We start from the raw sequence: 21,085 nt of genomic DNA, 5'->3' as shown, positions 1-21,085 counted from the left end.
CAGTAGGTTCCCAGCTAACAGGGAACGTTCCCACAACATTCACTAACGTTCTTTAAAAGTTGTGTAAATGTTAGTACAAAACGTTATTAAAATAATGTTTTTGGAACGTTCTTATAACGTTGTTAATGTTCTTGTAAGGTTAATAGAAAACGTTCTTAGAACAACGTTCTCGGAACGTCTTTAGGACGTTATTTGTACTTGATGAATGTTCTTCTAAGGTTGACAGAAAACGTTCTTAGAACAACGTTCTCGGAACGTCTTTAGGACGTTGTTTGTACTTGATGGATGTTCTTCTAAGGTCGCTAGAAAACGTTCTTAGAACAATGTTCTTGGAACGTCTTTAGGACGTTATCTGTCCGTGATGAATGTTCTTCTAAGGTCGACAGAAAACGTTCTTAGAACAACGTTCTCGGAACGTCTTTAGGACGCTATCTGTCCTTGATGAATGTTCTTCTAAGGTTGACAGAAAACGTTCTTAGAACAACGTTCTCGGAACGTCTTTAGGACGTTGTTTGTACTTGATGGATGTTCTTCTAAGGTCGCTAGAAAACGTTCTTAGAACAACGTTCTTGGAACGTCTTTAGGACGTTATCTGTCCTTGATGAATGTTCTTCTAAGGTTGACAGAAAACGTTCTTAGAACAGCGTTCTCGGAACGTCTTTAGGACGTTATTTGTACTTGATGAATGTTCTTATGAGGTCGCTAGAAAACGTTCTTAGAACAACGTTCTTGGAACGTCTTTAGGACGTTATCTGTCCTTGATGAATGTTCTTCTAAGGTTGACAGAAAACGTTCTTAGAACAGCGTTCTCGGAACGTCTTTAGGACGTTATTTGTACTTGATGAATGTTCTTATGAGGTCGCTAGAAAACGTTCTTAGAACAACGTTCTCGGAACGTCTTTAGGACGTTGTTTGTACTTAATGGATGTTCTTCTAAGGTCGCTAGAAAACGTTCTTAGAACAGCGTTCTCGGAACGTCTTTAGGACGTTATCTGTCCTTGATGAATGTTCTTCTAAGGTTGCTAGAAAACGTTCTTAGAACAACGTTCTTGGAACGTCTTTAGGACGTTATCTGTCCTTGATGAATGTTCTTCTAAGGTTGACAGAAAACGTTCTTAGAACAGCGTTCTCAGAACGTCTTTAGGACGTTATTTGTACTTGATGAATGTTCTTAAAAGGTCGCTAGAAAACGTTCTTAGAACAACGTTCTTGGAACGTCTTTTGGACGTTATCTGTACTTGATGAATGTTCTTATAAGGTCGCTAGAAAACGTTCTAAGAACAACGTTCTTGGAACGTCTTCAGGACGTTATCTGTCCTTGATGAATGTTCTTCTAAGGTTGACAGAAAACGTTCTTAGAACAGCGTTCTCGGAACGTCTTTAGGACGTTATCTGTACTTGATGAATGTTCTTCTAAGGTTGACAGAAAACGTTCTTAGAACAACATTCTCTGAATGTCTTTAGGACGTTATCTGTACTTGATGAATGTTCTTATAACGTTGTTAATGTTCTTGTAAGGTTGATAGATAATTTTCTTAGCACGATGATATCTGAACATCTTTAAGACGTTATTTGTACTCAATTAATTTTCCCAATGTTGAGAGAAAACAATTTTAGAACAATATTCTTAGAGCTTTCAATTTTATTAATGTAATTTCTAAATTAATTAATTGCTAAATGTTGTTATGGTGTTATCCTAAAATATTATGATAACAGCATGTCCTTATATTTTCAGGTTATTATGAACGTTATCATAATGTTGAGAGAAACTTCTTTCTTATAGGCTATATAAAACATGAATAGAATACAATGGAATACATTAGGATAGAAAAATAAATGTATTTAAATATGAAACTACAACCTTGAGTATGTGGTGGCTAATCGCCTGAATGTAATTTATAATTATTAATTATATATCTTTTTGAATTTATTGAAGTCACTTCGGGGTATTACGTGAATGGCATACACTGTAAAAGTGAAATTTGCCAATTGAAGTTAATTAATTTAACTCAAAAATGTAAAAGATTATTTCATCTTAATTTGTGATTTTAACTCAAAAGCTATTTAGGTTAAGCAGAACTCAAGCTAAAAAAATACATATTAATTTATTGAATCTACCATACAATCTATTCTTTTTAAGTATAAATGGCTGACCACAAAATATTTAAAAGAATAATGAACATAATTCGTGTTTTCAAACAGAGTAAAAAAGTAATTATTTTACTCGACAAAATAATATCCGTGTGTTTTTCAAAAACCGCGCGCATTTTTCAGTCAGTCACGTCACGTGCACTCCGCTCATCCACACTGGACTGGACCGCGCTCACTCACTCGCTGATGGGATCACAGCACAGCAGGATTAACGTTATTCGCGAGACACGACGCGGTCATGGTAAAAAATACAGGTACGTTAACGTTAAGCATTTCGAGCTTCTTTAATCCCATTTAAAGCACTCTAAAGTCAACTTTATCTGAAAATTAACAAGCTTAATTATCAAAATGTGTGTAACTCTAGCTAAGGTTAGCACAGGAGCAAGGTGATAACGCACCATTAAGTTATATAAAAGTTATCAACGGTGTTAAGTGTTAAATATGCAGTGTTATACACAACAGTTCGTCATTGGTAAATTAAGAAGTATTTTTGTGATTTATCACATTAACACAGCGTAAGACGAGTCCCGCAAAGTGTAACGTTATTTTCAAACTAATGTTACCGTTAGAGAGACGCTGATCTCTAACCGTCACTCCTCGTCACTCAATCTGAAGTGAGGTAAAGCGAACACACATTCACTGCATTAAAACACTTTAACCTTTGTGTTCAGGATTACTGAATATCTGTAGGTTTCATCTAGAATGTCCCATCTGATGCTGATCAAGATACTAAATCCGCCGAATGTTTAACAAAGGGGCTGAAGACCGTTTGTAATGGCTGTTTAACGTTAGTTAACATTTTACAGTTATTTGCTCCTCACGTTGTCTTATTTAAAATTCATACTAACAAATTGCTGTCATACTTTGAAATCAATGTTTTCAGTGCAAAGGCAGAGAGTGAAGGTGTGGTGGTATTGGCAGCAAGAAGGCTGCAATAATATGGGCCTGAAATGAAGTACCGGTAAGTACTATTCACATTAAACAAATTGATGGGCTTTAGTGTTGTACCAGATGTAATTTGTCACGTTAAAAACAGTTATTTAAATACATCGTACTTTTGTTTTTATTTTTTGATGATTTGCTATTAATGCAGATGTAATGGTGACCAGAAATGACCAGCAGCACAAATGTTAAGTCTTCTGAAGCAATTCTATACTTTTGTTTTATAAGTTCTATATTTCTAATCTAATTGAATATTAGATTAATCAAATCATTAATACACAGATGAAAAATAACAAACCAACTAAAGTCCAACAAGAATGACATCATGACATCTAAGAACCAGTCATGTTTGATTCAGATTAGGGCTCAGCGATATGTGAAAAAAATCTTGATATTGGCAAATTTTTTATGATATTCAATATATATCTTTATATATTTTATATAATATATATAGATAATATAAATTTAATTCCTATAAGTAATTACACATAGCTTATTTTTATAATGTGTTAAAACATGGCAGTCCATAAATGTTACTTAATTGTGAGTTAAATTTCTCTAATTTTGTGTTTTGTCTTCAGGAACATTATCAGTCATTCAGGCTATGATCCTGGCAGATCTACTTCCTGAAAAGAAGACTCAGCAGATCTTTTCAAGACACACTAGGTAGGACACAGTTCAGGACAACTTTATATTTACTTGGCAACATTTTTCTGAAATCAGCAGAAATTACTGAATAGTTGATCTAGGGATGTTCATTTTAACCGGTTAACCGTTAACCAACCTTTAGGGATTTTGACACAATTAAATTACAAAGTAATTTTTTAAAAAATATTTTAAAAGGTTTGCTGCATATTTAAAATATGCTACTCGTACAATTTTTATTTTATTTTTATTTTTTGAGAGAAAAAAAAACACAAGTCACTTATTATTTCATTCAGAAATAGGCCTAAAGGCTATTTTAGTTCCCCTCACTCCCCAACAAATCATTTCAATTAAATGTATTTATTCAACACAAATGAAAATGTTTCCATATTCACGATGTATTTGAATAAATAATATTTATTATGTACTTAGTTTGCATTCTATTTAGGGATGTACATTTCAAGAAAAAGTAATAATCGATAATCGCTTTGTATTATTCGATTAGTGGTCAATAATCGCCCCCCTCCTGCGCATGCACCCACACACGCATAAACACACACACATAAAAAGAGAAAGAGGGAGAGAGACTATTCAGGCTTTCAGTCTGTATGATAACAAACAGTTGAATATATTAGAGAAAGGTCTATCCTAACCCAAGCCAATTAATGGTTGTATGATTGCTAAAGCATATTAATATAAATCCGAATGATGGCAATTAATAACATAACAGTCCGTCTATTATCAACTGCTCACAAGGTTGTAGGAGCCTATGACATTTCTGTTTTTTTAAAATGAGCATGAACATTCATAGCATTTTTAAATGAAGTTTACAGATTAAGATTAGAACAGATTAATTCAGACATGATTATTAGGCTTAAAACACATTGTGTTAAACAGAATATCATAAAACACGGTATGCGTTAAAACATGTTGTGAACAGCCTGAATGAAGGCACTAATTTGAATATTAAATGTAATATATGTTTTTATAACAATAACCTATTTCATATTTTTATAAAAAGAAAATTAGCATGTCCACAGTTCTAGTTATTGCCAGCACTACCCTCTGATTATGTCTGATTTTGTCTGCCTTTCCCCGCTGGCCTGTAGACTGCGCTTCACGCTCCGGGCCATTGCTCTGTCCATCTCTGTTACCCTGTCAGATTCTGTCCCCTGCCATGAAAAAAGTAGGTAGTACTTATATGGGCAAAACCGAGGGGGAGCTTTTAATTGAAACAAGAGAACTAATATAGAGCCTTACATGGCTGGTCGTTTCGATTCTTTATTAATTTAATTCAGAAATATGATTGGAACATTTTATGTTTGTTAAATTCAAGTTTGTTTGTTTTTTAAATAGCCTACAAAGCGACCAGCTCAAGACCTTGAGTTGAGCAGTTTTGATCAGTTTATCCTTCTCAAAAAAAAAAGAAAAAAGATTAGCGTCATAATATTTTAGTAATTAAGTCAAAACTACGACAATGAAATCATGTTACATTGCATGAAGTAAAATTTAATATTACACCTGTAATTTAAAAAAAGGATGTGGCACCTGTCATGCTTCACGTTAAAAACGAAAAACAGCAATAGGCTTACTGACGATTTTTTAAACTCAAATTGATTTATTTCAAGAGACACTGGTTTGTATTAAATTGTTCTATTTTTTTTTTCAACATGCACTCAAATATTTATCCGTTATTATTTTCGTGCTGCAAATATTTGATTCACATGCATGCCGCATGAAAGGAGGCGAATATCTCACTACAGATTAAAGAGCGTAAAAAACATTTATTGTTTGTATTTTATCTTAAAATTGACAGAAGCCTGAGGCTTTGTGTTATAATAAAAAGTAACAAAGCCCAAAGCTTATTGCGATTAAAATAGGGCTGAAACGATTCCTCGAGTAACTCGATTAAAAAAATTATCGAAGCAAATTCCTCTGCCTCGAAGCCTCTTTTAATTTATTTAAAAATCTCACGTCAGGTTCTTTCTCAATTATTTTTTTTTATGTGACACAACGCATTTACGTCACCCACAAAGCGAAAGGAGACACAAGGAGTCAGCAGTGTTTTGATCTGAGGGCGCGGGCAAACGTAAAGAGAACGTCGTGGCGCGTGTCCATTGCAAGATAGAGCTGGCATACCACAACTAGAGCCCTATGATTTCCGCAACGCAGAAAACGTGGAGGGAATCACGGAATCGAGTCATAAAAACAGATTTTACAGTTTAACTCGGAATGGCACGGAATTTGCCAAATTTTGAATGAAATAATCGAAAATAGGTCATCGCACTTACATCAAATCATAATATGGACTAATATCTGTAAATATTAAGCCGGAACAGTCTATTTAAATATGAATCCTGCATGTTCTGCATGTCTCTGTTAATGAATGGAGCAGAAGCGCGTCTTCATTCATTAAACACACGGAAGCACGCATGACGCTAGCGGTGATTTCAGCGTCTGCTGTCTCTCTAAATAAGGACGTGAACACATGAAGAACATCTCAAGAACTGCACTGAAAATCACTTCATGAGCATTTGACCATTTGATTTGATTAAAACTAGCGTCACATCACATACACAGAACTGTAAAGGTATGTCAACCCGTCAAAATAAAAGTCCGGTTTATTTAAGTTATTGCGGGTTAGTACTGAAAAGTTAAGTTTGCTTAATTTTCAATAATTAAAAGATTAATTAAATTAATGTTTTATGTGTTTAATGTGCATCTATTTAAAACCCCAATTGAATGGCACTTAAATGCACTTAATTTAACTTTATATATAACTTTATTGTCATTGTTCACAGTACAAGTACAGACAGAGAAACAATGGGTAGTGATTAAATGTTTATTTTTGATGTATGCATTGCATTCTATGCATTTAAAAAATAAAAATATTTTTTTTATATAAAAGGAAACTTAGTTGTTCATTTTAAGAGACCCAGGAGTCTTATTTTCTCTTGCATAATTAATATTGCACTTTAATAAGCAAAAACGCATTTTAACTGATTACTCGATTAATCGATGGAATTTTTGGTAGAATACTTGATAACTTATATATTCGATAGCTACAGGCCTAGATTAAAACGTTACATATTATTTCCAAGCTTACCATAATTAAAAGCTTGCGAATAGTCACATAACGTGTTATGTGAACATAAAAACATAACATGTTCATTTGTTAAAATCAACATAACGAGTCAAATTTTTAAATGGTTTAAAAACATTTTATGGTTATCAAACCAGTGGAATATTACATTTTAGTCCTTCAACAAATAACAAATCATTTTAATGCAGCTAGCTCGTAATCACGAATTACGTGGGAGACAGGAAGTTTCTCGCTCTGCACAGTGGAGTGGAATGTTGTCATGGTACCAAAATTTCAGTATTCGGTACCGATACCAGTGAAAATCCACGGTTATCCATACCAAAGCAAAACACAAAAATATTCTAATTAAAAAAAAATAACTTTTTAGCACTAAAAATAAAACCAATGCCATTCTTTTTACTTATTTACACTTTGGTTAAAAGTTTTTCTACAATTTATATAATTATGAAAAACAGTAAACAAGTTTCACCCAAATTTAATTTGTCTTTTAATTTATGAAATGTAAACACATTTTATTTCTGGTAAATAAAGGGGATTTTCTAGTAAAATTAAAACGTGGAAGAAATATTGTAGAGCTGAAACAACGAATCGATTTAATCGATTAAAATCGATTATTAAAATAGTTGTCAACTTATTTAGTAATCGATTCGTTGCTAAATAAATTTTATTTGCCATTAGCGGCTCATTTCGTGCATATTTCAAATCTGCGGTGACCAAAGTGTGGCAGTAATGAGCCACCGGAGGTTTTACTCAGCCAGTACAGCAGGTGAAGTAGCGAATAGCCAATAGCTGGCCTCGTTTTATGTCACGTGATCCCGAACAGCGTCTCTGCAGCATTCAGCGGGAAGTGGGGGTACTTTACTTTGAGCTTTCAAAATGAAGAGTAACCTGTAAACTCTGCACTACTGAACTGTTTAAGGGGCCGTTCACATAGCGTGTCTTTTGCGTGCTCAAGTTCGTTATTTCCTATGTAGGCGCGCAGTATGCACTCTCATAATGGAAGCGACGCGGTCGCGACACGCACGCGGTGCGATGCGCCTGTTTTTCCAGGCGCGTCCACACCGCATCCATTTATCCTTTGCTGAAATTTCCGGGTCTTCATGGAGAGGGCACGTCATGGAGAGAGCACGTCATGGTTGCTTAGCAAAGGCAGACGCCTCAGGGACGCTTCTGCCCGAGCGCTTTGGAAAGAAGGAGAAAGCGGCGCGACTAGCGTTTTCCACGCGTTTTTAGGTGCGATATGTGAACGGCCCCTAAGAATTTTATTTGTGCAGATTCTCCAGTACAAGGTTGTTTGCAAATATTTAGTCGTAAAAGCTGATAACATTGCTTTTTAACAGTTAACATTTAAAGCTTTACAAACATGTTATGTGATCAGTTTGTCGTTTACCAGTTCATAATTCAGACTTGCAGCCTAATTATGACTGAATGAGAGAGGTAAATGTTTGAGTATATTTAAAATGCACTTCTTTTCTAAGTATTCACTGCTCTTTTTCACACAGCAGGTTTTTTGTGTGTGTCCCAATTTTTTTTTTTTTCTGGACAACCTTCTGATGGATTTTACTTTAAATTGTGAGTTCCATTCAGGTTTCATGCCATTGGCACTTTTTTTCGAAGGATTGTTTACAATTGGTTAAAATCTCTTAAAAATCTATGCTGAATGATAAAGACCCTTTATTAATAATTTACTTGGGGAAAAAATGGAAAAAACTAAAATATAAGTACATAAACCGATTAATCGTAAAAATAATCGACAGATTAATCGATTATCAAAATAATCGTTAGTTGCAGCCCTAAAATATTGTGATTTATTTCTTTAAAAAATAAAGTTTTATAAATTATTTCAACAGTAGTAGTAGTATCACATACATTTTACTAAATAATAGTAATATTTCTAGCACAATGTCTTTATGTAAAAATTAACTATTAGGCCTAATGAATGCATATTTGTCATTTTAACTGAACTTAAGACTGGTGGTGATGCTTAAGATATTTTTGGTCATTGATGGTTTCTGTAAAAAAAATAGTAATAGATCATAGTAATTATTATTAAAAGATAATACTACTACTAATTCTACTATCATACTAATGTATATACAATGCACTATGAATTGATGAGCTGCTGGGTTCATGAATATTAATCACGTTGTCTGCGTTCGGTCAAACTGATTTGCTTAAATCAAAACAGGGGAGGGTACTAGATCAGCGCCAGTCAATGAAATTGGCATTTGCGCATTAGCTCCGCCCACTACCGGAGAAACCGGTATGTCTTCTGCTTGTTCAAAAATGAATATGAATAATTCTAAATTTACTCCATTACAGGAAAAGACAATAAAGAATAGTTTACATATAGCGTCTCGATTCAGCGTGGTAAGACTCTCACTCTTGCTCTCTTTTGCATGTGTGAGAAACTGAAAAGATCTCTTGATGGAGAGAGAACTCTGAAGCTCAGATGCTGAAATTATGCGCTTCAGTCTATGTAGTAAACAAACCCGCACGTCTCTGCCATTCATTAATACACACAGAGACGCGCAGAACACGGATTCATATTTCAAGCAACATTTGCGTTTTAACATTTACAGATACTGGTCCATATGGAGATTTGATTTGATTCATTTATGCTAACTTTGACAAATTCCATGACTGTCCATATTAAAATGTAAGTTTCATTTTCATGACTGGATTTTGAGATTCCATCCTCGTTTTCTGCTTCGCAGAAATCATAGCGCTGAACCTGGTTTGAACGGGACCTCAAGACTACTGGTACTTAAAGAAACCTGGTACCGTCACTTTTACATTTTTTAGTACCGACTTGGTACCGAAGTACCGGGTCTTTTGAGAACACTAGTGGACTGCATCATTCTGTTAACTTTGTGGTTCATTATTTTGAGTCGTTTGGGATGCGGTGAGACAGGAGACCCTCTCACAACATATTGCTTTATAATTCTATGGCGTTTGCCCCTCCAAAATTTTCAATTAATCATGCTGCACGTGTCAGTAGTTCCCTGGCGCGGTTGCTCACACTGCAGGTGTACAGCACACTAATTAAACTGAATCACGTTCTGGCCCACTTCTTCCAACCAACCGCGTCCGAGCGCAGCACAGAGCAATCACAGTCACCCGAACTGGGCTTTGGGGGTAAGAGATGCTCGGGCACGGTTCACATCCTTCGAAAATAATCGCACAGCCTAATCGATAATCGGTCATTAAATCAACTAATCGAATATTCAAAAATCGTGACCCATCCCTAAATCTTATATCAAATAAGTTTAGCATAACATTACGCTGGTACGGTAATAACACTTAACAGTACTGATTTTACTGCATATTTAAACTGAGCAGTGTGGCTGCATTGTCCAAGTAGAAAGTTTAACTGTGTCACCCTCATGTTGTTCACACCCATTTAGACAATTATTTGTATTTTTTTATAATCTTTCATAATTTTTGTCTTTCCATTGAAAGTCTAGGCAGTAGACTTATTATTTCATAGGAATTTTGTAATAACACAGTTTGTAACATCAGCTAATCTGTTTACTTTACAGATGGAGCGCGGAGAGACCGGACAGTCCCCACAGTGCTAGTTTTTCAGCACCCACACCCCCAACACAAATTCAGATAGAAGTTTTCAATAATAAAAAGTTCATATGATAGTTTATATTTAGCTATGAAGCAATAGTTTATTGTCATAAATATTAAACTAAATATTAAAGTCCTTCTGTAGTGAAAATCAAGTTTTTATGCTGTTTTTTTGTCTTTGTGGCATTAAATATTGCTACATCACAATCCAATAACCAATCACATCTAAGAATAATTTCCTATAGCATGCCAATACCAGCGCACAAGCACAAAGCTAAAGACAAATTATAGCAAAAAAATTAGATTTAATATTTGACTACAGGGGACTTACATTTTTTTTTTACAGTCTGTTCAATGTGTTGAAAGGGAAAGTGATTATCTTTAATAATTCAGATACCTGTTGAAATGCACATGTAATTGAATGCTTGCTTGGATCTGGAATGTTGTGTTAATAAATGTTATGCTGAAAGAGAATGTTGCAACAGTGCTAACCTGAAAATAAAATTTTATTAAGCTACACTTTGTAATGTTCAAATTAAAGTTTATACAACGTTTTATTCTTAATAAAATTTAAGTGGAAAGAACATTGTAGGCACATTATGCTGACCATAAAATAAAGTTCCAACATTTTAACGTTCTTGGAATTTTCCAAATAAATGTTAATAGAATATTGTGTTTAAATGAAAATTAGGTTGCAGGAACGTTATGCTGACCATACTGTAAAATAACGTTCTAATAACGTTAAGCAAACTGGACATTTAAATGTTCATAGAACGTTATATTTTTTATGAAATGTAAGTTTCAAGAACGTTGTAGGGACGTTATGCTGACCATAAAATAACATTCTGGGAACGTTAAGCAAACTGGACATTTCAACGTTTTTGGAACATTCTAATTAAACGTTCATAGAACGTTATATTCTTTTATGAAATGTAACTTTCAAGAACGTTGTAGGAACGTTATGGTGACCATGAAATAACGTTCTGGGAACGTTAAGCAAACTGGACATTTCAAAGTTTTTGGAACATTCTAAATAAACGTTCATAGAACGTTATATTTTTTATGAAAGTTAAGTTTCAAGAACGTTGTAAGAATGTTATACTAACCATAAAAAACGTTCTGGGAACATTAAGCAAACTAGACATTTCAACATTTTTGGAACATTCTAAATGAACGTTCATAGAACGTTATATTTTTTATGAAATGTAAGTTTCAAGAACGTTGTAGGAACGTTATACTAACCATAAAAAAACGTTCTGGGAACATTAAGCAAACTGGACATTTCAACGTTTTTGGAAAATTCTAAATAAACGTTCATAGAACGTTATATTTTTTATGAAATGTAAGTTTCAAGAACGTTGTAGGAACGTTATACTAACCATAAAAAACGTTCTGGGAACATTAAGCAAACTGGACATTTCAACGTTTTTGGAACATTCTAAATAAACGTTCATAGAACATTATATTTTTTATGAAATGTAAGTTTCAAGAACGTTGTAGGAACGTTATACTAACCATAAAAAAACGTTCTGGGAACATTAAGCAAACTGGACATTTCAACGTTTTTGGAACATTCTAAATAAACGTTCATAGAACGTTATATTTTTTATGAAATGTAAGTTTCAAGAACGTTGTAGGAACGTTATACTAACCATTAAAAAACGTTCTGGGAACATTAAGCAAACTGGACATTTCAACGTTTTTGGAACATTCTAAATAAACGTTCATAGAACGTTATATTTTTTATGAAATGTAAGTTTCAAGAACGTTGTAGGAACGTTATACTAACCATAAAAAAACGTTCTGGGAACATTAAACAAACTGGACATTTCAACGTTATTTGCAACATTCAAAATAACGTTTCCACAACCAAAAGGGAACGTTAGGATAACGTTCTCACAACATAAATTTGTTAGCTGGGTTGTATCTAATTTTCAGAAGAGTGGTCCGGAGAACATTGCTGGAATGTTTACAGACAGGTCTCATGTGTCTATCTCGTTTTAAGAAGCTTGTTTGAATAACATCAAGGTAGCTTAGAGCCTGTTTCGGATTTAACCGTGACGACATGGTTGTAAAAGACATAGTCCTGGTTATTTTCACAGACTTCAGGCTCTGTTTGTAAACAGAATGTTTACCCATGTGGAAGTAATCACACTGAAACGTTTACGGTCTCTATACAAACCTTTCATAAATAAAAATATTTACCATCTGTAACGCGTTGTGTCAGGAGGGGGGAAAAAAATGGATAGCTATTAGTTATTAGACCAGACAGACTCACGGAGGCGATTGACATTTAACAACGACTCGCGTTTTATTTCTCCAATCGAACTCGGGAAATTGTCCGTCTCATGTTCCACCGTCCACAGCGTTACCAAAACAAAACAAACAAGATTAAAACAAAATGATTTCCAAACAGAAATTACCCGCATACATGGGGGATTCGAGTCGCGGTTGTATAAATTATCATACAGAGTGCATACCGTTTTACAGGGAGTGCGCAGCTCTTAAAGGGGTCACATTTTTTTTTTGTTAGTTAGTTAGTTAAGTTTATTTGGATAGGGACAGATACAATAACATAGATAAACTTTGACAGTCATCTGATGCATCCCAGCTAACACAGTTACGTTGTGACGACGTAACTGGACCAGACCATATTCGTTGCAGCGACATCCCAAATAACGTTCCAGCGACGTAACTTTGTGATTCCCATTTCCGTCATGGCGACGTTATAGTGGAACGTCGCTGGAACCTGATGAGTATGTCCTGACGACCAAACTGGCACGTTATGAGGACGTGACATTACAGGATCATATTGGTAATTCATATTTTCACCTCACCATTACCTTGAAATACATAAAGAACTAATAAACTCAATCCATCTCTGGTGCAAAAAATAAACCTTATGAAATCTAATTGTAATCTAATTATAGGGGATTCATAGTTAATACATTAATTACATACATGCAATGCAAACAAATACAAAAACATTACATTCTAATATAAAATAGACAAAAACACACTGCATTCATTCACAAATCAATATTTATTCAGCACTACTTTGTACAAATACGAAGCCAAAACATTTTGAACATCGCACCTGTTCTTTAAACATGCAAAATGTTACGAGCACAGAAAACTAAACACATCAATTCATAGATTACACAATATAAACAATAGAAAATTTTTGTCTTAAAGATGGGGAGATGGTTAATGACGTAAAAATAATTATCAGTAAACTTATTGATACAACATAATTTAGTGCAACAAAAAATACATGATAAATAGATATGAAACAATTCAGCAGATACTGCACAGAGATACTGCACAAAGTAAAACTGTGAGCGTCGTATATGAGGCTCCTGGTATAAATGTCTGGTGGTGATGTGCTTTAATTACACCACATGCAGGAAAAAATTTAGGCTAATTCATGCGCACAATTTTCTATTTCATTCCCTCGATTTGCTAAAATGTGTACACTATTTATACATCAAGAGAACGAATTAGTAAATTGTGCATACGATTTAGCAAATCAATGAAATGTAAAAGTAATCGTGCACGTTTAGTACATAGAGGGAACGAATTAGTAAATCATGGACATGATTTCTTTCTTTTTCTTGCATGTCATGATCAGGGCTCTGTGCTCACTATCAGAGGATAAAACTAAACAATATAACAATTACCACAGAACCATAATTTTTGAGCTTCTCAGAAGAAAAACATTCATAAAGCGTAAAGATATGAAAAATGAACAATATAGAGATTTCTAGCATCTCTCCTGTATTATTTGTCCCACCCGAAAAAACAATTTTTTTTAAGAAAATGAGCATATCGACTTTCTCAGAAGAATCTGTGATCTGTGATTACTGACTGTGGAGAAGACTCTTTCAGACAGTGCTGAGGAGGCAGAGTTAGGTGCAGGACAGCTGATAGAGAAGAGGAAGAGTGTGTTTCTTACCCCAGCAGCAGAAGACAGGCTCTTCTGAGGGAAGGACAGGAGGCTTGATGCAGTGTTTTGCTGTAGAACAAGGCTTCTTCTCAGCACCTGATCTTCTTCAGAAAAGAGTTCCTCTAGTGTAGAGTCAGACACTCAGACTTCTTGCAAACTGGAATCTTTTAATAACATTTAGCATATTATTGTAGCCATGTTCATTGTTTTTATTATAACACATGGCAAGCTTATAGAAAATTGTTAAACGTGTTCTTCCTCCTCTTCTTCATCCTGGGCCTGCACTGTCAACATCCTCTGAGCTGAAAGGGAGGATCATCTTGTTAATGTTGCTCATGTATGTTCACAACCAGTCAAAATCTGGAATCTTTTCTTTATGGTTTTCAAGAGAAGTCTCTTCTACTCACCAAGGCTAGATTAATTTGATAAAAAAATTTTTTTAAAGTAATTGTAAAAAAAAAAAAAAAAAAGAAAACAGAAAGAAAGAAATAACAGTTTTCATACTCTTTTTTGAATATACTTAAAGATATTTATTGAAATAATTATGAGGCAAAGCTGAATTTTTCAGTAACTTTACTCCAGTCTTCAGTGTCACATGATCTTTTTCATATTCACTGATTTGCTGCTTTTTCATAAACATTGCTGATTATCACAAATCAGTGCATTTACATGCACCCAATCACATTATTGCCACTAAGATCAAAGTGTACATCTGCTCATGACATACATGATGTAAATCACATCTGCAGTTAGCTTACTACGGTCCTTAGTTCCACTGAACTCTATTGGTAACGAAGCAACTTGTGACCAAAGTTGGTTTTAGGGAAACGCACCCCATATTAGAAATGATGGGGAAGAAAACTTAGCATTTCTGGAAAGTTGAATTTTTTCTTCATTATTATTTTATAAAACACAAAGTTCAAAACATTGAAAAAAAGGTAATCTTTTGTAAAATTACAAAAGTCTTCTCTACCACTGGTTTTCAATTTTATGCATTCTTGCTATTAGCCAACCACCCCCAAATAAAATAAATAAATAAAATAAATAATAAATAAATATAACTGTAGTGTAGACAAAATGTTTGGGCAGCACAACTGTTTCCAACACTGATAATAATCAGAAAAATGTATTGAGCAGTAAATCATCATATTAGAATGATTTCTGAAGATCATGTGACACTGAAGACTGGAGTAATTAATGCTGAAAATATAGCTGTGCATTATAGAAATACATTCAACTTTTAAAATATATTTAAAACTTTTGACCAGTTGTGTACATTGCCACATTTAAATGAAAACTCAACTTGTAATAAACAAAGCACACATTCTCAAAGAACTTACATTCTGGTGATTACTTCCTTCCCTCACTGCTGTCAGATCCCTTCAGTCGTTCCCAGACCTCCTTGTTTTTAATCTTTCCCTCAAATCTACAGAAACAAACATCATTTTACAGACAATTTGGATAAGTCACGAATTGCAATAGTTATATAACTATAATCACAATGCTAAATTATATATATATATATATAAAATTATAAATATATATTGAATCGGCACACAAGTATCGGGATAATATTGAATTGGCAGATTAGCGTATCATCCCATCATAGTTACTACAGTCAAAACAATGAAACTCTCTTCAAGAGCGCACAATAACTTATATTTAAAACTGTTAAAAGAAAAGGCTCAAAATATTGCACACGTATAATACACAACAATATCTCTTCCTTTGGTGTTTTGAACATTTCTGTGAGTAATGCTACACGCTGTGACTCTGTGTTGCTTCAAGTGCATCATTCTGCACTGGTTGTGTTTACGTGCTGCACGCTGTATAGGAGCCATTCCCTTTCGTATTATAATACATTAGCACAATGATAGATTCTTGTTCTGTCCCATCTACCACATGTTGCTGCCTTCATTACTGTGCTATAAATTTAAAAGAAATGTATTTTACACACACATACATTATACACACACACACACACACACATATATATATACAGACGGTTTCAACGGCAATAACATAAACAAACGTTACTGCGCATGCGCGCTTTTGTGGACCTAACCTAACCGGTAGACTTCCAAATAGAATCAATAACAACAGCCAAGTCCCTCTAGAGTAGATATTTTTTGATAACAAACAAAATGTTTGCTGCGTGGATCAGGCGGACTTAATGAAGAGGCAAATTCATTATTTGCCAGCAGGAGATGTTTTAAAGCATAGACATAAAGCCCGGGAAATAGAGGTTTCCCCAGTAACAGCTGTAAACAAAGCAGAGCTACGCTCATACGCTGCTATCAGGCATATAACACGCAAGTCTTCTTTCAGAAATACAGCGATATAAAAACAACTGTGCCTCGTTTTGATATTTAAACATATAAATGTTAGGAATTATTAAACGTGCAGTACGTAACGTTACTCATGTTTATTTAACGAAGCCTTTTTGAAAATCGGATCAGTTTTAAAATTGTGGCGAGTCTCCAAAAATAAATAAATGTATGGGAAACATCCCGCAGCACAGCCACCTGAGCCCAACTTCAGTCTACTCATCACCTTGCCTTTAACTGCGTTTGTAGATGGCACCGCAGCCAGACCGATATACACAACACAGACTGGAAGTTAACTTAGGTCCAGGCGCGTGCATTTGATTAAACTGTCTTTTATATATATATATATATATATATATATATATATATATATATATATATATATATATATATATATATATATATTAGTGATGTCAAATTTCGATTATTTCCATGATCGATCGTCGTTTAAATTAACGATCAATTAATCGATTAATCGTTAACCATAATACTGCAAAATGCGTCTATTGCAGGCACGCAGTCAGCGGTTTGACAGGATGTGCAAAAGCCACACACAAAACGCTTTCTCACTTGAATTAAAGAGGTTTTAGTCTGAATAAAATGCTAGTAGCAGGATTATAAAATGAATAGATGCGATTATGATCATTTGATAAAATGAAGAGAGCGCGCCATACTTTTGAGGTCATTTTACTTTGTTGACAGTTTCCAATCCCGCACGGAGAACGCTGAACGCGCCTCTTTAAATGGTTTTGTGCTGCTCGTTGTTGTATTTTAAAGCACAATTGCAATGTTTTCAACTGACATTATTGTATAAAATTATCCGAAATGTGGAGCGCGTGTGACTGCGCTGCACATTAAGTGAACTACATCGGCGCTGCTGCACCAAAACACAGTTGCTCACATTAATTTGATCCTGCTGGATTCTGTCCTAGAAAATGTCAGATTTTTAAAAATCTGGCATACAGCGCATTAGATCGTGACAGTGCATGCGTGCAGACGAGGAGGAGCGAGCGCGGCTTTGGCTAGATTTATTTGGAGGTTATTGCTCATGTCTCATTCGGCACAAATCGAAATGTTTCCATATTCGCAATGTATTTGAATGTTAAACTATTATTTATAATGTAAACTAGGCTTGTACTTAACACGCATTCGCATATAGACGGAAAAGATGATCCTCTTCATATGAGCAAAAACGTCCTTGGCATAACAGCAGAGTGGACCGGTATACTACGGTCTATTTAAACTGAATGCTCCAGGAATGTGTCGGTCACAGCGCCTATTAATCGCTGTTTTGAATCCAGCAATTATTTATTTAGAAATGATAAGATCTGATTATGACAAGTGTGGTATAAAAGCTTTGTTTATTAGAGGAATAATAGGTTAACTGGAAAATGTTAGATCGCGACCATGCTTTTGGACCCCAGTCTTCATTTACGCGGCTTTGTTCTGGTTTGCCGGTTGGTCACGAATTTCCACAAATTCAGTATATTTAGGCATTGTTTCTTTTCCTAAATCTTCATAGTCTAACCCTCTAATTTCCCAGGTTTATTTTATTATCTTTCGCTTTTAATAACTGTTTTCGCATCTCTTACTGTGGTAAACATGGGAAGGGAAATTAAAGATTTCATGAATTAAGAATTCGTTCGATTTATTAATTTGTTCCCTTATTTCACTTAAATCATGGGTTATTTAGGGAACAAAATTAATGAAACATGGACAATTGCCACATTAATAATTCGTAGGAATGAATTAACAAGTTGTAGGAATGAATAGACTACCTGTCCTGTCACTGTCCCGCAGCCCTGCAAAGCGCACGATATAAAACAGTTATCTGATGAAATGATTAGTAACTACATTTCTATTGCATTTAATGTTGAAGAACTTTTATGTTGTTTCTATTTTAATGTACTTTAAAGTTTAAATCACATTAAAAGCTTAATTTGTACATTGTGAATGAATGATGATGCTTTTATATATCGTCACCGTCACTCACAGCCGCTCGCACGTGTTGAGTGCGCATGAGCCGCACGCAGCCCAACATTGAATCGGTTAACCGACCATCCATAGCCTTAATCGATTGCATCTCTTATCGACAATTAATCGATCATCGATTAATCGTTGACATCCCTAATATATATATATATATATATATATATATATATATATATATATATATCAGTTTGAGACCAAAGGTTTGGACACACCTTCTCATTCAAAGAGTTTTCTTTATTTTCATGACTATGCAATTTGTAGATTCACACTGAAGGCATCAAAACTATGAATTAACACATGTGGAATTATATATGGAATTATATACATAACAAAAAAGTGTGAAACAACTGAAAATATGTCATATTGTAGGTTCTTCTTTAGCTTTGATTACTGCTTTGCACACTCTTGACATTCTCTTGATGAGCTTCAAGAGGTAGTCACCTGAAATGGTCTTCAACAGTCTTGAAGGAGTTCCCCGAGAGATGCTTAGCTCTTGTTGGCCCTTTTGCCTTCTGTCTGCGGTCCAGCACAACCCTAAACCATCTGGATTGGGTTCAGGTCCGGTGACTGTGGAGGCCAGGTCATCTGGAGCAGCACCCCATCACTCTCCTTCTTGGTCAAATAGCCCTTGATGCCTTCAGTGTGACTCTACAATTTTCATAGTCATAAAAATAAAGAAAACTCTTTGAATGAGAAGGTGTGTCCAAACTTTTGGTCTTTACTGTAAAATATATATTTAACAGTTTTTTTATATATACACACACACACACACACACACACACACACATATACACACACACACACACACACACACTTTTGCACATCCTGTCATACCAGTGACTGGGTGTTACTGCAATAGACTTTGCAGCATTAAGGTTAACGATTAATCGATTATTTGATTGTTAATTTAAACGACGATCGATCATGGAAATGATTGAAAATTGACATCCCTACACAGAAGTATAGAAAATTCTACATTGATTTAAAAATTTTTTTGCAAAAAACGACACTGATATCGGATCAGAATTACTGTCTCTTCTCATAGTGACAGCCAATCACATTAGTTTTCTGGTTTTGCAAGCACTCGATTGGCTTGCGTCTGCGCTTGGGTATTTGCATAAGATGTTCTGACTGGAGGACGGCTGCATTGGCGCTTGAGAAGTCTTCAACTTCTATTTAGAATTAATTTCTAGAATTAATTTCACCATCCTTGACGTCACTTCATTTAAAAGTAAACGAGAGGTGTTGACGCCCGTGTGATGGGGCGTTATATGTCTGGATACCGCTGCACAAATCTTTCAACCACGAGAAATGTAGTTCCTGCACGGACTTACATCCAGGACAGCAGAATGGTCAGGATGACCTGAAACACATAACCAACTGAAATCAATTTAAAAGTATTTAGTCTTGCCTGAGTGATGCTGAAACAACCAGGTTTAGTTTTTCACCCAGGAGAAACTGCTTCCTGTGGAACAGTCTCCATGAAGAATGATCTCTTGATCCTGGATCCTTGCTGCCATCCACGCAGAGATGATTTGGAGGATATGTGGTTGTGTCTAAAGGGTAATGAATCAATGTTACAAGAATACTGATAGCAGCACTATTGATCCTGTACCTTATGTAAATGTTTTCAGTACTGAACAAGTCAGGAACCAAATTAGTACCAGTTCTTGAAACCCATCTCTACTTGTAATAGTTGTCTTGTTGCTGCTGCCCAGACTGTCTCTTCCCCTGATGATAAATATATGTGTTCATTTCAAAGCAATAAATAATACATTTAAATTACTAGGTGTTAACAAATATATTTCCTTATAAGGAACTCACTGAATCATGGACTCAACTGGTGGTTGTCAGGCCCTAAGAAAGTGAACAATTTGTTTACTTTTTGTGAAACGAAAGTATCAGATCAATTTGAGAATTAAACTAGCATTAAAAAGCATGCATGTGAAAAACACCATTAACACCAATAATGAACAGATGACAGAATTTACAAGTCTGCCACTTGAGGGAGAAAAGGGGAAATTATTAATCCCACATAACGTTACACTGAACATGATTTCGGCAGCCTCGGTCTAATTAACGTTAAACTTTATATTTAACGTTATATCGGTTTATATTCTTTTTTTCTTTTTTTTTTCTTTTCTTTTTTTTTCGGTTTATATTCAAGTTCACAGCATGGCTAGCATGAGCATCATCAAGCTCGAGCAGCAGGTATTCAAACAAACTAATTAACGTTACTACGGTTAAAAATTTAATTATTAGAAAGTTAATACTGTATAGTTTATAGTGATAAATTTCAAATAATTTAAAACAGGTAAGGTTATATTCGATTTTAACAGTTACAGTTACCTTAGACCACCTCTGAGACTGCTTTTGAGCTAATTAACCAAACAGAGCATTTAT

The 21,085-nt window shown here is 34.7% G+C and overlaps 2 long non-coding RNA genes across 2 annotated transcripts; one reads left to right on the top strand and one right to left on the bottom strand.

The window, feature by feature from the left end:
- The first annotated feature begins 2,305 nt into the window (after positions 1 to 2,305).
- On the top strand, positions 2,306 to 10,932 carry LOC113070842 (uncharacterized). Its single transcript, XR_003279998.1, has 4 exons — positions 2,306 to 2,405; positions 3,035 to 3,112; positions 3,675 to 3,759; positions 10,384 to 10,932. It is a non-coding gene; the product is annotated as an uncharacterized LOC113070842 (long non-coding RNA).
- Positions 10,933 to 14,629: 3,697 nt separating this feature from the next.
- Positions 14,630 to 20,150, bottom strand: LOC113070838 (uncharacterized). Its single transcript, XR_003279996.1, has 3 exons — positions 19,966 to 20,150; positions 15,704 to 15,789; positions 14,630 to 14,665 (listed from the first exon to the last, which is right to left on the bottom strand). It is a non-coding gene; the product is annotated as an uncharacterized LOC113070838 (long non-coding RNA).
- Positions 20,151 to 21,085: the final 935 nt, after the last annotated feature.

This window comes from Carassius auratus, unplaced genomic scaffold (genome assembly GCF_003368295.1).
Source record: "Carassius auratus strain Wakin unplaced genomic scaffold, ASM336829v1 scaf_tig00005328, whole genome shotgun sequence".
Classification (NCBI taxonomy): Eukaryota; Metazoa; Chordata; class Actinopteri; order Cypriniformes; family Cyprinidae; genus Carassius; species Carassius auratus.
This window is presented reverse-complemented; position numbering and strand designations above follow the sequence as displayed.